General features: G+C 48.4%; 1 long non-coding RNA gene across 1 annotated transcript in view; it reads left to right on the top strand.

Annotated features, from left to right (window-relative positions):
• The first annotated feature begins 1,263 nt into the window (after positions 1–1,263).
• The window catches only part of LOC143826950 (uncharacterized), a 43,404-nt gene continuing 30,824 nt past the window's right edge, over positions 1,264–13,843 (top strand). The window contains exon 1 of the long non-coding RNA XR_013227154.1: positions 1,264–1,849. This is a non-coding gene — a long non-coding RNA (uncharacterized LOC143826950). The remainder of the gene's footprint in view (positions 1,850–13,843) is intronic.

Raw genomic sequence — 13,843 nt, forward strand, 5'->3', positions numbered from 1 at the left:
TTCTTTGAGGCAAACAAGCCTTTTTGAAAGGCTTTGCTTGGAGATAAGACCCAGGGTATAACAATCACCGTTTTGGAATGAAGGTAGTAATAGCGCACAGATTATCATCTTCTCAGCGCACAGATAATCATCATCATCATTATCAATTTTATTTTTCTAGCTTGCCCTCCTTGGTTGGCTCAGGGTGTCACAACATATTAAAACACAAATAATATTATTACATGGTTAATATATGTAGATTTAAAAGCATTACTGTTTTAAAAAAACACCTCTTAAAAACCTTACTGAGTGCCCAACAGCACCTTTAAGACCAACAAAGATTTATTCAAGGTGTGAGCTTACGAGTGCTTGCACACCTTGACTCAATCTTTGTTGGTCTTAAAGGTGCTATTGGACTCTATTTTTTGTTGTGCTACTTCAGACCAACACAACTACTCGCTTGAATCTATCCTGACTAAGAGTGATTAAGTTACGACAAGTGGATCAGTATTTTACAAGTGTGAGATTCTTTGGCAGGGAGGCCAGCATGCCTCAGTGTTGAATTCCTGTCCTCAGCCATGGGGCTGGCCTCCCAGAAACATGCAATGAAATCTCATCCATTTCCAATCACTTCCCTGGCCTCCATCGGCTCCAGTTATGACGCATTACTTTACACTTTTCTCAGAATCTGGTACTCAGAGGGTCATCAAGAACCATTAACATGGTTTACTTCAGGAACTTTCACCCTGTCTCCCAAACCCTTTTGTCCACTTCTGGACAGTCCATCAAATCATGGTTTTGGGGATAATATGCCTCACTGTCTGGAGAATATTTTCCCTATATCAAGAAAGCCCAGCCAGCAGTGTGTGTGTTCTGGGACCTCTACGTACACCCAATGTGTTGCATCCATCTTCCTCTTCTGTAAAATGCTGGCCATTTTGCTGCTGTCTAGATTGGTAAATATTGCCTTTTCTCCAAATACTCTTTCCCTGTTTCTTCTTTCTTCTTGTAGCTTACCTGCTGAGTATCCATGTTTTAAATCCTAAGGCTGGTTTTAAAGTTATCAGATTAGGTGGGGAAATCATTTTCACGTATTGCTCAACAGTGGAGCAGAGGCCTCAGTTACAAAACTCCAAACCACAATCTTCCTCCTCTTTGACGGAAGCACACATGTCTCTTTGGATGCCTGCAGGCTATGGAATTCCGTGGAAAGGATAAATGTTCAGAGGGCAGTCAGCTGGGCTGGATGAGACTGCATTCCTGGCCTATGACGCGGAGAAAGCAAGGGCTTTAAAAGTGATTCCAGCGTCGTTAAGAACTGCGGCCTCTAATTTGGAGAGCTGGATTTGATTCTCCACTCCTCCTCCAAAAGAAGCCAGCTGGGTGAACTTGGACAAGTCTCTGTTCTCTCAGAGCTCTCTCAGCCCCACCTCCCTCACAGGGTGACTGTTGAGGGGAGAGGAAGGGAAAGGTGTTTGTAAATTGCTTCAGGATTCCTTCGGATAGGGAAAGTGGGGTATAAATCAGCCCTTCTTTTCCTTTTTTTTTATTTGACTACTGGAACTGTGAAATTACAGACAAGAAGCCGTTGTTCTTTCTGGCTCAGGAAATCACCCAGAGCTGCTCCGCTGAAGGGAAAGACCCGTCGAGTCAGACGCACCAAGTTATTACCCACAGCAGCACAGCTGAGTTCCATCAAGCCCTGCTCGGAAAGAACTTCCACTTGGCTCATATTCCGACTCCGTCATGAAGAGCACCCCGTGACTCACTCTCAGCCTAAGAGACTTCAGAGGGCAGGTGTGGAGATAAAATGAGGAGGGGGAACCACACAGGGCCCCTTGGAAGAGGGACAAAGGGAACTGTGGGTGAGGTAAGTTTTGAGGTTTTTGGGTTGCCAGCCTCCAGTTGGGGCCTGGAAATCTGGATAACTGATCCCAGATTCCAGAAGTCAGTGGAGGGTTGATTGTTATTATTGTTGAAACAGTTTCCTTTTTAAAACAATGCTTGATGAATGTACCTTGCTGGAAGGGGGATTGGGTGCCTGTTTTATCAATGGCTTTTGGGGGAGGCATTTTTCTTGGATTTTGGGTGTTGGTTGTATGTCTCATTTTGACATGAATGTATGAACTCTGGTATGCATGTTGAATGTTTATTTATTTATTTAAAAAGAAACAGATCAGTTCCCCTGGAGAAAATGGGTGTTTGGGGGGATGGACTCTATGGCATATGGGAGAGTGTTTAAAGGGCTGGGTGGTTACTGGTGGTCTGGCCATAATCAAATGCCTAGTAGAAGAGCTCTGTTTTACAGGCCCCGAAGAACTGGGTAAGTTCCAATAGGGCCCGTGTCTTCTCCAAGAGCTCATTCCACCAGGTAGGGGCCAGGATCAAAAAGGCCCTGGCCCTGGTCAAGACCAGGTGCGCCTCTCATGGGCCAGGGACCACCAGCAGGTTGGAACCAGTTGAGCATAACACTCTTTGGGGGACATATTTGGAGAAGCCATCCCTCAGGTCCCTTATACTTCACGGAGGGCCCTTCCCTCCCCGAGTTTCATGTCAAAACTCCAGGAATTGTTCAGCTGAGTTAACCCTATGAGAAGGACCACTGTTCTGGGAGAGCGGCATTTCCAGACATCCTTTTAAAATAAATAGCCTATTTGGGAAACAAACATTTATTTAGAAGGCAAGTGGCAGAATCAACGATGCATCAGTTGGCATCACAGAAGGGCCTGGCATCTCCAGTTCAAAGGACCAAGTGGCAGGTGATGAGAGAGCTCCACCTGAGATGATGGAGAGCCACAGCCAGAGAGAGCATGCAACACTACCTTTGATGGACCAATAGTCTGATTTGTGCACAAAAAATCCATGGTTTAGTCATATTAGTCTTAAAATAAGGTTATTTACTGTGGAAAACAAAAGCTACCATTGGCTGTATCTTGAAACCACCTTTCCCAATAGAAATAACCTTTCCTCAACCTTAAAATACCCAGGGGGGATTGTGGCTCCATAGAAGTTGGAGTCACTTCTAGAATTTTGTATTATTTACTCCTCTGAATAAACTGTACCATACCCCCAAATTAAGCAGCGATGAAACATTAGGAAATTTAAGCACAGATTATAGGATGGATTTGTTATCCACTTCTGTTTCCATGCTTTGCCCTTTAAGTAGAAACGCCTGTGGTTGAACTGCCATCCAGTGGCCTCTTAGAGAATTACATGAGAAAGATGAAATGCAATTCACTGCCTGGGCTTTGGGACCGGATAACTACATTTAATTCAGTTTGTGTCTCACTGGCCCATTATGCACAGGCCATAATGCCTGAATTGGTGGCAGCAGCGCTTCGGGAAAAATCACCAATAACGCTTGCTGCCGCCGCCAGTGTGATCGCCTCCTGGCCCAGAGCTACGGAAAGCCCGTGTTAAGCAAATGTGGGCTCTTCCGTAGCTTCCTGGGTAAGCTGGGGCTGCGGCAGGCCAGCGCTGTGCACAATCGCCTGCCGGCCTGCCCAGCCCTGACCCCACAGTGTCCCCATAGGGACACCTCATGACCCTGCGGTATTCAGGAATACAATTGGTGCTAGATTGGTAGGGGGGAACTCTGTGGATGGCCTCCTCCTCCCCCAGGCTGCAGACAGCTGTTAGGGAACTCACCAGCAGGGGCAGCTCTTAAAAGGCAGGAATCTGCAGACTCTGAGCCTCGGAAGGAAGTGGAAGGAGGAGGGGATGATCAGAGATGGGGGATGGAAGGCAATTGGCTGGCTGCTGCACAGACAGGAAAGCCAGTTGGAGGCACTCATGGGCGGAACAGCCACCCTGAGTGGGTGTTAAGCACTGAGTGGAACGTAAGCCATGAGACACCCTTTTTACAGGTTTAATTTCTAGTAGAATAATAGAGTTGGAAGGCACCTCTTGGGTCATCTAGTCCACCCCCTGCACAATGCAGGACACTCATATCCCAATAGCTCATCTACTGTAACCTGCCACCCCTTTGCCTTCACAGAATCAGCCTCTCCGTCAGATGGCTATCTAGCCCCTGTTTAAAAATTTCCAAAGATGGAGAAACCATCATCTCCCAAGGAAGCCAGTTCCACTGAGAAACCGCTCTGACTCAGGAACTTCTTCCGGATGTTTAGATGGCATTTCTTTTGAATTAATTTCATTCTATTCATTCTGGTCTGTCCTTCTGGGGCAAGAGAGAACACTTCTGCTCCATCCTCCATATGGCACCCTTTTAAATACTTGAAGATGGTTATCAGATCTCCTCTCAGTTGTCTCCTCTCTAGGCTAAACAGACCAAGCTCCCCCAACCTTTCTTCATAAGTCTTGGTCTCCAAACCCCTTTGTTGCCCTCCTCTGGACACGTTCTAGTTTGTCTTCAATTGGGGTGACCAAAACTGAACACAGTACTCCAAGTGAAGCCGAACCAGAGCGGAGTAAAGCGGTACCATCATCTCCCTTGATCTGGACGCAAAACTCCATTTGATACAGCCCAAAATCCCATTTGCCTTTTTAGCCACCGAGTCACACTGCTGACTCATGTTCAATGTATGGTCTACTAAGACTCCTAGATCCTTTTCGCACATGCTACTGCCAAGACAAGTCTCCCCCATCTTGTATTTGGTATTTCCTACCTAAATGCAAAACTTTACATTTGTCCCTATTGAACTTCATTTTATTCAGTTTAGCCCACTTCTCGAGCCTATCAAGATCATCCTGTATTCTGATGCTGTATCCAGTTGTGTTATCTACCCCTCCCAGTTTTAGTATCATCTGCAAATTTAATAAGTATCCCCTCTAATCCCTCATCGAAATCTTTTATAAATGTGGTAAACAACACAGGCCCCAGGATAGATCCTTGGGGTACTCCACTTATCACTCTTTTCCAAGAAGATGCTGAACCATTAACAAGTACCCTCTGGGTACGATTTGTCAATCAGTTATTGATCCACCTGACAGAATTAGGATCCATACCGCATTTTACCAACTTGACAACAAGAATATCATGTGGAACCTTATCAAAGACTTTACTGAAATCCAGATAAACTATGTCCACGGCATTCCCCTGATCCAGCAAGGTAGTCACTTTCTTGTAAAAAGAGATAAGGTTGGTCTGACATGACTTGTTCTTGCAAAACCCATGCTGAGTCTTAGAAATCACAGCTCTCAGTTCCAGCTGTTCAAAGACTGAGTGTTTATTTATTCCAAAATTTTGCCATCTACAGATGTCAAGCTGACGGGTCAATAATTACCTGGATCCTCCTTTTTCCCTTTCTTCAAGATGGGGACAACATTTGCCCGCTTCCAATTGTCTGGCACCTCACCTGGGCCCATTCTGCACATGTTGGATAATGCAGTTTCAATGCACTTTCGAAGTTGATTATCCTGTTCTGCACAGGAAAATCCAGCTGCAAAAGCACTTTGAAAGTGCATTATCCAATGTGTGCAGAACAGGCCCTGTTCTCCAAGAAGTATCAAAAATAATGGACAGAGGTTCAGAGATGATATCTGCAAGTTCTTTTAGTACCCTTGGGTGCAGTTCATCTGGCCCAAAAGACTTTATTTCATTTAAAGAAACTAGGAGTTTGTGGACTGTTCCAACAGTGATCCTAGGCCACCATTCCCGTCCTCCTTGTTGTGTTACGTTTTTGCCACATTGATCACTATGTCTCTCACAAGAGAAGACCGAGGGGAAATAGGAGTTAAGCAGTTCATCCCTCTCTTCATCATCTGTCCCTCTTAATAAAACAGTAAGGAGGGTTGGGGTGGGCTGAGTCCTTGATCTAAACTCCTGGATTGGCCCCTTGGCCCCAGACTGACAAGCGGAGGGGCCAATCAGAAGGTGCAAAGCGCCTTCCAATTGGGCCCTCACCAGGACAGACCAGAGTTCCAGGGCAATCTGGAGACATGGCTGCCAGTCTGCCCCTGACCACCGCAGGGAGAAGAGGTCAGTAGGGCTGCCAATGGGGATGAGAACAGAGGCTTGGATAGGCTGCGCCAACCCTTTTCGCTCTGAGGCTGTCCTAACTGCCATGTCCAACTGCAAATGGCCTCAGAACCCTGACAGAGCTGGCCGGAGGCTGCAGAGTGCTCCCCCTCCCTCCCTTCAGCCCTGCTGCGAAGGAGCCTCTGCCAGGCCCTGACTGAGGGGAGGAGGCCTTTCCAAGAGCAACGCAGGGGAGCCTCAGGGCATTACTTTTGAGGGGAGGGAGAGGACTTTCCCCTTCTGCCAAACAGTTGGCTGACAGGGAGGCCACAGAAAAGCCCCTTCTCACTTAAAATACTGCTCTGGCCGGGGGGTTGACACAGCCAAGCCATGTGTCTTTCTTCTTTGCAACTCTCTGCAGATTTGAGGCCACTGCACAGCGTTATTCTGCAGAGGAAGCTGGCTCTTTTGTCTCCTGTTTCATCTGCACAACAACCCTGTGCAGTAGGCCTCAAGTATTTAAATTCAACAACAACCTGTGTGGGAGACCTTAAATGTTTCTTCTCTACCACAACCCTGTCCAAAGTAGCCCTTTCTGCCTGGGGAACTGATCTTTATACTCTGCAGGTGAGCTGTAATTCCAGGAGCTCTCCAGGCCCCACCTGGAGGTTGGCTACCCCTGGGTTGGAAATATTCCTGGAGGTTTGGAGGTGGGACTTCAAAATCGTACAATGCCTCAGAGTCCAGCCTTTAAAGGAGCCATTTTTGCCTGCAGTTGGGAGGGACTGGTGCAGGTGTGTCCCTCCTGGGCTATGGGCTATGGCCAGCCCTTACCAGCAACTGTTTGTATTCTGGGGCGCAGACAGCCAGACCAGCATCAGTCCTGTGAGTCTGGAAAGTGCAGGAAGGTCTAAATAAATCTTTACACCCTTTGTACCCAACAGGGTACAAAAATCCGTTCTTCTTCTAAGGAGCAACCATGAAAGAAGCATGTGGGCACATAACATTTTATCAACAGTGAAAAATGGAGAATAAGGAACAGGGTGGACACCTGTGTACTGTGACTACCCCATGTGTATTAGGGCAGGGGGACATTTCAATGTCTGTGGCCTAATTCACACAAGAAAGGAAATGACGCAGAACTGGGAGGAATTGGTTGCCATGTAATCTTCCCCTAAGAAGAGTGTCCAGTCTGATTTTCCCTTCACATATCTGAGGACATGGCTCTGGAAAGCTCATCTGTAACCACTATGCCACAATTCCCAAAGGTCAGTCTTCTCCCACACTCAACGAACATTCCACACCACAGGTTCTTGGCACCCATATCTCCACACCCATGCCCTCATTTGCCACCATGCCACCACATCCTCCCACACAACACACACATTCAACCCCATGCGATTACAGACTGGACAACTTCTCCCCTTCCTCTTCCCACTGCCAAGCTCTAGCACCCGTTGTATTCTTGGATACAAAGGGCTTTGCCCCTAGTCTGTTATAATTTCATTTTCTTGTCCTCGCAGTGGTCCTATGGTGTCCCTATTCTTTTTCTTGCTTGAAATATAACTAAAGAAGCCTATGTTTAGCATTTCTTGCAAGCCTAAGCTTATATTGAGCTTTAGCTTTTCTAACACTCCCCCTACAATTATTGATTATTTGTTTATACTCATCCTTGGTAATAAGGCCTTCCTTCCATTTCCTAAATTACTCTTTTTTATTCCTTGAATCTTTTGACAACTTGGCTTCCTTAGGCTCCTACCATCTTTTTTCTCAGGGGAATTGTTTGTGATTGAGCCTTCAGTATTTCTATTAAATAGTGTGAGAGAGACACTTTTAAAAAACTCCCAGCCCTCTTGGATTCCCATCTATTTAAGTCTTTCTGACCACGGGACTCAACACAGCATACCTTTAAGTCTGTGAAAATCAGCTTTCCTGAAGTCCAGTCTATACGTATGACTATGTAAAGGTCTTTCCCACAATTGAAAATTCCAAAAGCACATGGTCCAAAAGCACATTTTGGAAAATTCCAAAAGCACATGTACCCACTACTTCCACCTCATCTACTAATTCTTCCCTATTGATGAGAATCAAGTCTAAAATAGCAGAGCCCCTGGTTCCCCTCTCTACCTTCTGGGAAATGAAGCTGTCGGCAAGACAAGTTAAGAATTTAACGGAGTTTGCGTTTTAGCAGAGTTGGTCTTCCAACAGATATCTGGGTAATTGAAGTCACCCATGACCACTGTTTCCGCCTTTTTTGAAAATTGTGTAATTTGGGCTAGCAGTATCTCATTCAAGTCCTCTGACTGGCTTGGTGGTCTATAGCAGACCCCCACAATAATACAATTCTTTCCTACTCTTTTTATATTTACCCAAATACACTCAATTGAACTTTCATGCTCGGGTACCTGCATTTCTTCACAAGTATAAAGATTCCTAACATATATTATTATTGTTGTTATTGTTATTGTTGTTGTTGTTGTTATTATTATTATTATATTTATACCCCGCCTCCCCCCGAAGGCTCGAGGCGGCTTACATAACCCCGTCCCCTAAAACCATAAATTAACAATAAGATCCGATAATTTACAGTAATGGCAACAGCGATGGCGTAATCTGCTCATTTGGTCTCCGCATCCTCAACTACAGGAGGGAGGTTGACACTCTCTACCGCCAGTTTGTGAGGGGGGGCTGATCTTCTTTCCGCCCAGCCTCAGTTATAAGCCTGGCGGAAGAGCTCCGTCTTACAGGCCCTGCGGAATGCTGGTAATTCCCGCAGGGCCCTCAGCTCTTCCGGGAGCTCATTCCACCATGTTGGGGCCAGGACCGAAAAGGCCTTGGCCCTGGTTGAGGCCAGGCGGGCTTCCTTGGGCCCGTGAACGACCAATAGGTTAGCCCCCACAGAGTGTAGAGCCCTGCGGGGGATATAGGGCGAAAGGCGGTCCCTCATATATGCTGGGCCTAGACCACGGATGGCCTTGAAGGTCAAAACCAAAACCTTGAACCTGATCCGGAAGGCGACCGGTAACCAATGCAGCTGCCTCAGAACTGGCTGGATGTGAGCCCTCCATGGTGTAGCTGTGAGGACTCTAGCAGCCGCATTTTGTACGAATTGCAGTTTCCGGATCAAGCCCAGAGGCAGGCCGGTGTAGAGCGAGTTACAGAAATCTAGTCTAGAGGTGACCGTTGCATGGATCACTGTGGCCAGGTGTTCGGAGGACAGATAGGGCGCTAGTGGCCAAGCCTGGCGAAGATGGAAAAATGCCCGGCTAGCTACCTGTTTAACCTGTGCCTCGAGTGTTAGTGAAGCATCAATGGTCATCCCTAAATTCCTGGCCTGAGACGCGATATTAAGTTGTGTCCTGGCCAGAAAGGGCAAGCGCGCCCAACCAGAGAGCCTCCGTCTTGGAGGGGTTGAGTTTCAGGCGACTCTGCTCGAGCCATCCAGCTACGGCTTCCAAACATCTGGCAAATAGATCTGGGGGGAGTCTGGGTGGCCATCCATGAAGAGAAAGAGCTGGGTGTCATCAGCGTACTGGTGGCAACCCAGCTCATAGCTCCGTACCAGTTGAGCCAGAGGACGCATAAAGATGTTAAATAATGTAGGAGAGAGCACCGAGCCCAGTGGGACCCCACAAGGGAGCCAGTAAGGGCCCGATACTTCCTCTCCTACGACTACCCTCTGTGTCCGGTTTTGGAGGAAGGAGCGTATCCAGCGTAACGCTGTACCCCTTATCCCCGTACCGGCGAGGCGGCTCGCTAGCAGCTCGTGATCGACCACGTCAAACGCGGCCGACAGATCTAAAAGAACTAGCAAAGCAGAGCCACCTCGGTCAAGCTGGCGACGGAGGTCATCCGACAAGGAAACCAACACAGTCTCCACCTCATGACCAGGGCGGAAGCCAGATTGGTATGGATCGAGTGCCGAAGTATCTTCCAGGAACGCTAGGAGCTGGTCCGCCACAGCCCTTTCCACCACCTTACCCAGGAACGCTAAATGCCCTACTGGGCGGTAGCTTGCAGGGTCATGTGGGTCCAGGGATGGCTTCTTGAGGAGAGGGCACACCATCGCCTCCTTCAGCACCTCAGGAAACTCCCCCGACTGGAGAGAGCAGTTAACAATATCACTGAGCTGCTCACCTATCCGTCCATCCCTCCCCTTAAGGAGCCAAGACGGACAGGGATCAAGGGGGCAGGTGGTTGCCCTCATCCTCCCCAGCAACCCGTCCACTTCGGATAAAGAGAGCCGCCTGAAGCCATCAAACGTTACCTCCAAAGGCGGCCAACGGGCCTCTAGTTCATTAACTGTATTAACTGTAGCTGCAAGGGAGTGGTGGAGCGACAAGACTTTATCCGCAAAATGGCTCGCAAATGCCTCACAGCTGATGGTCAAATTCCTACTATTTTGGCGCCCACCTTCCAGGGCGGTAAGAGATCTAACAACCCTAAATAGTTGAGCTGGGCGAGAGCTAGCGGATGCAATTTCCGCGGCAAAGAAGTCACGTTTAGCCGCTTTCACTGCCATCTCATACGCTCTCATAAACGTGCGATGAGATGTTCTTGTAGCCTCGTCACGAGCCTTCTGCCACACTCGCTCTAGTCGTCTCAATTCCCTCTTCTTCTCCCAGAGCTCCCCAGTATACCAGGGTGCCCATTTGGGTCGAGGGCAGAGAAGACATCTAGGAGCAATCTCGTCTATGGCAGCCAACAGGCGGGATTGCCAGTCCTCCACCATGGCCGCTAACGAGATGCCGGGAGGTTTCGGGTCCCACAGAGCATTCTGGAAACCAATTGGATCCATGAGTCTCCTTGGGCGGGCAAAAATGCGCCCGCCGCCCAACTGGGGAGGGGGTGGGGTCTTGATCCGAGCCCGTAGGGCATAATGGTCTGACCATGGTACGGCCAAAGCTGTATCCAGAACCACCTCTATCCCTGCCCCAAAGATCAGGTCGAGGGTGTGGCCGGCCTGATGGGTGAGCCCGGCAACAAATTGCGAGAGCCCCAGCGTTGCCATGGCTGACACTAGGTCTGAGCCAAGTCCTGGGGGCAGCGCGTCCGCATGGACATTGAAGTCTCCCAAGATTATAAGCCTGGGGTACTGCAAGGCCCAGGTGGCCGCCGCCTCCAGCAGGCTCGGCAGGACATCTGGTTGGGCGTTGGACAGACGGTATACCAACCAGATGGCCAAGCTCTCGACCGAGTCCAACCCAATACCGACGCACTCCACTCCCCCGATGTCTGGGGCCGGGAAAGCCCTGTAGGAGAAATCCTCCCGGACCAAGATTGCCACCCCCCCTCCCCTCCTATGGACCCAGGATTGGTGCAGGACCGCAAACCCTGGGGGTGGGGCAAGTTCCTTTAAGGCAACCGTTTCGCCACCCCTCACCCAGGTCTCGGTCATGCACACAAGGTTGGCCCCAGACTCCATGAAAAATTGTTGCAGAGTCGAGGCCTTGTTGTTGATTGACCTTGCATTGCACAGGACCAAGACCGGGTCCACCCTTGCCTCCTCCCCCGTATATCTGGGGATGGGACGGAGGTTAGAAGGGCAGCGAGCACACCTCGGGCGTCTGTCGTGTAACCACAGCTTGGCCCAAGGACTAGCACAAGTGCTCTCTGATCTTCTCTTGTCTAACCTCCTCCCCCAGCCATATCGCCTCGACCCATTATGGACGAGATCCCGGCCCCAACTTGGGCCCCCCCTCATGGCGGTACCCCTCCAATCATACTCCCAGGGGAACAAACCCTCAGCTAACTAGCTGCCCTAGAACCCTAGCACTAATACTCCTAGGTCGCACTGAAATATCCCACCCTAGCTCCCCCAACTCAATTCCACCCACTAGACCCACCCTAACCTCCCTCCATAACCTTATCTCTGCAAGCCAGCAGTCCTATTTCACCAGCAGGCTAGGCCCTGGTCAGATCCCGCCTCGAGGGGGTTCTCATGACCTTGCCCCCCACTGGTTCCAATAGATCCCTGCTAGGGCACCTTAACTTATCTAATTCCCCGTAGATGGCCTTGAGTATGCCCGTATTCTTATCCATATCTTGTCCCTCCCCCTCAGCCCCCTAATGAGCTGATTCGTGCAGGTGCTGAGTCCAATTTCCACTGCACCTTCCCCTTCTTTTCTTGTCTGTCCCTTCTGAATAGATTGTACCCCTCAATTTTAGTATTCCCATTGTGAGTATTGTCCCACCAAGTTTCCGTGATTCCTATTAGGTCATAGCCCCCTTCCTCTATTACGACTACTAGTTCCTCCTGCTTGTTTCCCATACTAGGGGAACTTTGTTGGTCTTAAAGGTGTAACTGGACTCCAAGTTTGCTCTGCTGCTTCAGGCCAACAGGGTGACACACCTTCATAATTAGAAGCTGGTGATGCACAATGCCTGTGCTCCTGCACTAATAATTCTTACTGATTTGCTGAATGATAGTTTTACCCAAACACAATCCTTCAAATAAACTGTGAATTATGCTTTGGGTATAATATGACAGTAATCCCCCCCCCCCCAATTACTCTACATGGAAGATAATACTGCAGAATATCCCAATAAGTTCAGCGTCTTTCTTCAGGTATTAGTGATTTTATTTTTAAAAGAAAAAGAAAAACAGCTAGTGAATAGAACTTGCATGATGATATTGCCGTGCATATGGCAATCGCCTTCCCTTCTTCTCCCCACAACAGGCACCCTGTTAGGAAGGTGGGGCTGAGAGAGTTCTGAGAGAACTATGACTAGCCTGAGGTCACCCAGTTGGCATTATGAGGAGGAAGAACTCTGTTCTCCAGATTTGAGTCTGCTGCTCTTAACCACCACACCCCACTGGCTCTCCAAGATACCCAACCCACAAAGAATCCAGAGAGAATGGCAACCCACACATGTGGTTAGCACTAATCTTATAATGCTCAGATGTTTTCAAAAACATCCTGCCAAAGTCTTACCAGGGTGAACACCCACCCATAATCCCAGCTGATTCAGATAACCCAGAAGCTCTTGGTGCATAGGGCTATGTAATTTCTACCACCTACGGCAAGCCAAGCTAATAGCACGCTACTTGGCCCCAGAACACCTAGCCACAGTTATCCATGCGACCGTCACCTCTAGACTGGACTTCTGCAACCTGCTCTACACAGGCCTACCTTTATCCATGATCCAGAAACTACAATTGGTTCAGAATGCCACGGCCAGGATCTTTAAAAATACACCATGAAGATCCCACATCCGGCTGGTACTCCAACTACTCAGCTGGCTCCCAATTGAATTCCAGATTAGGTTTAAGGTTCTGGTAATTACCTTCAAGGCCATACGTGGTCTGGGCCTAGTGTACTTGAGAGACTGTCTCTCTGCTTATACCCCCACTACGCTCTGCCACCGCCAACTGGCTAGTAATCCCGGACCTCAAAGAAGTACGTTGGACCTCAACCAGGGCCACAGCCTTCTCTGTCCTGGCTCCCACCTGATGGAATGAGCTCCCTGAAGAGATCAGGGCCCAGCCTGAACTCTCAGAATTCTGCAGGGCCTGCAAAAGGGAGCTCCTCCACCAGGTATTTGATTGAGTTTAATCCAACCTCAAAACATATAACCAAAAACATCTGGTGGTCCCCCTTAAGCCATACCCTCCATAACCTGATGTATTCTAACCTTCCTAGGACTTGTTCTATGGAAATTGTTCAATGAATTTACTATAGTTATCTAAAATTATATTTATTGTTAGAACGATTAATGATATGTTATGACTGTTGTTGATATATGATGTTCTGTATTTCCCAAAACATTCCATGTCAACCGCCCTGAGCTGTATGGAAAGGATGGTATAAAAATCTAGTAAACTAAAAACATTTGTTGTTGTTAGTTGCGAAGTCGTGTCCGACCCATCACAACCCCATGGACAATGACCCTCCAGGCCTTCCTGTCCTCTACCATTCCCCAGAGTCCATTTAAGTTTGCCCC

This window comes from Paroedura picta, chromosome 1 (assembly GCF_049243985.1).
Source record: "Paroedura picta isolate Pp20150507F chromosome 1, Ppicta_v3.0, whole genome shotgun sequence".
In the NCBI taxonomy this organism is placed as follows: domain Eukaryota; kingdom Metazoa; phylum Chordata; class Lepidosauria; order Squamata; family Gekkonidae; genus Paroedura; species Paroedura picta.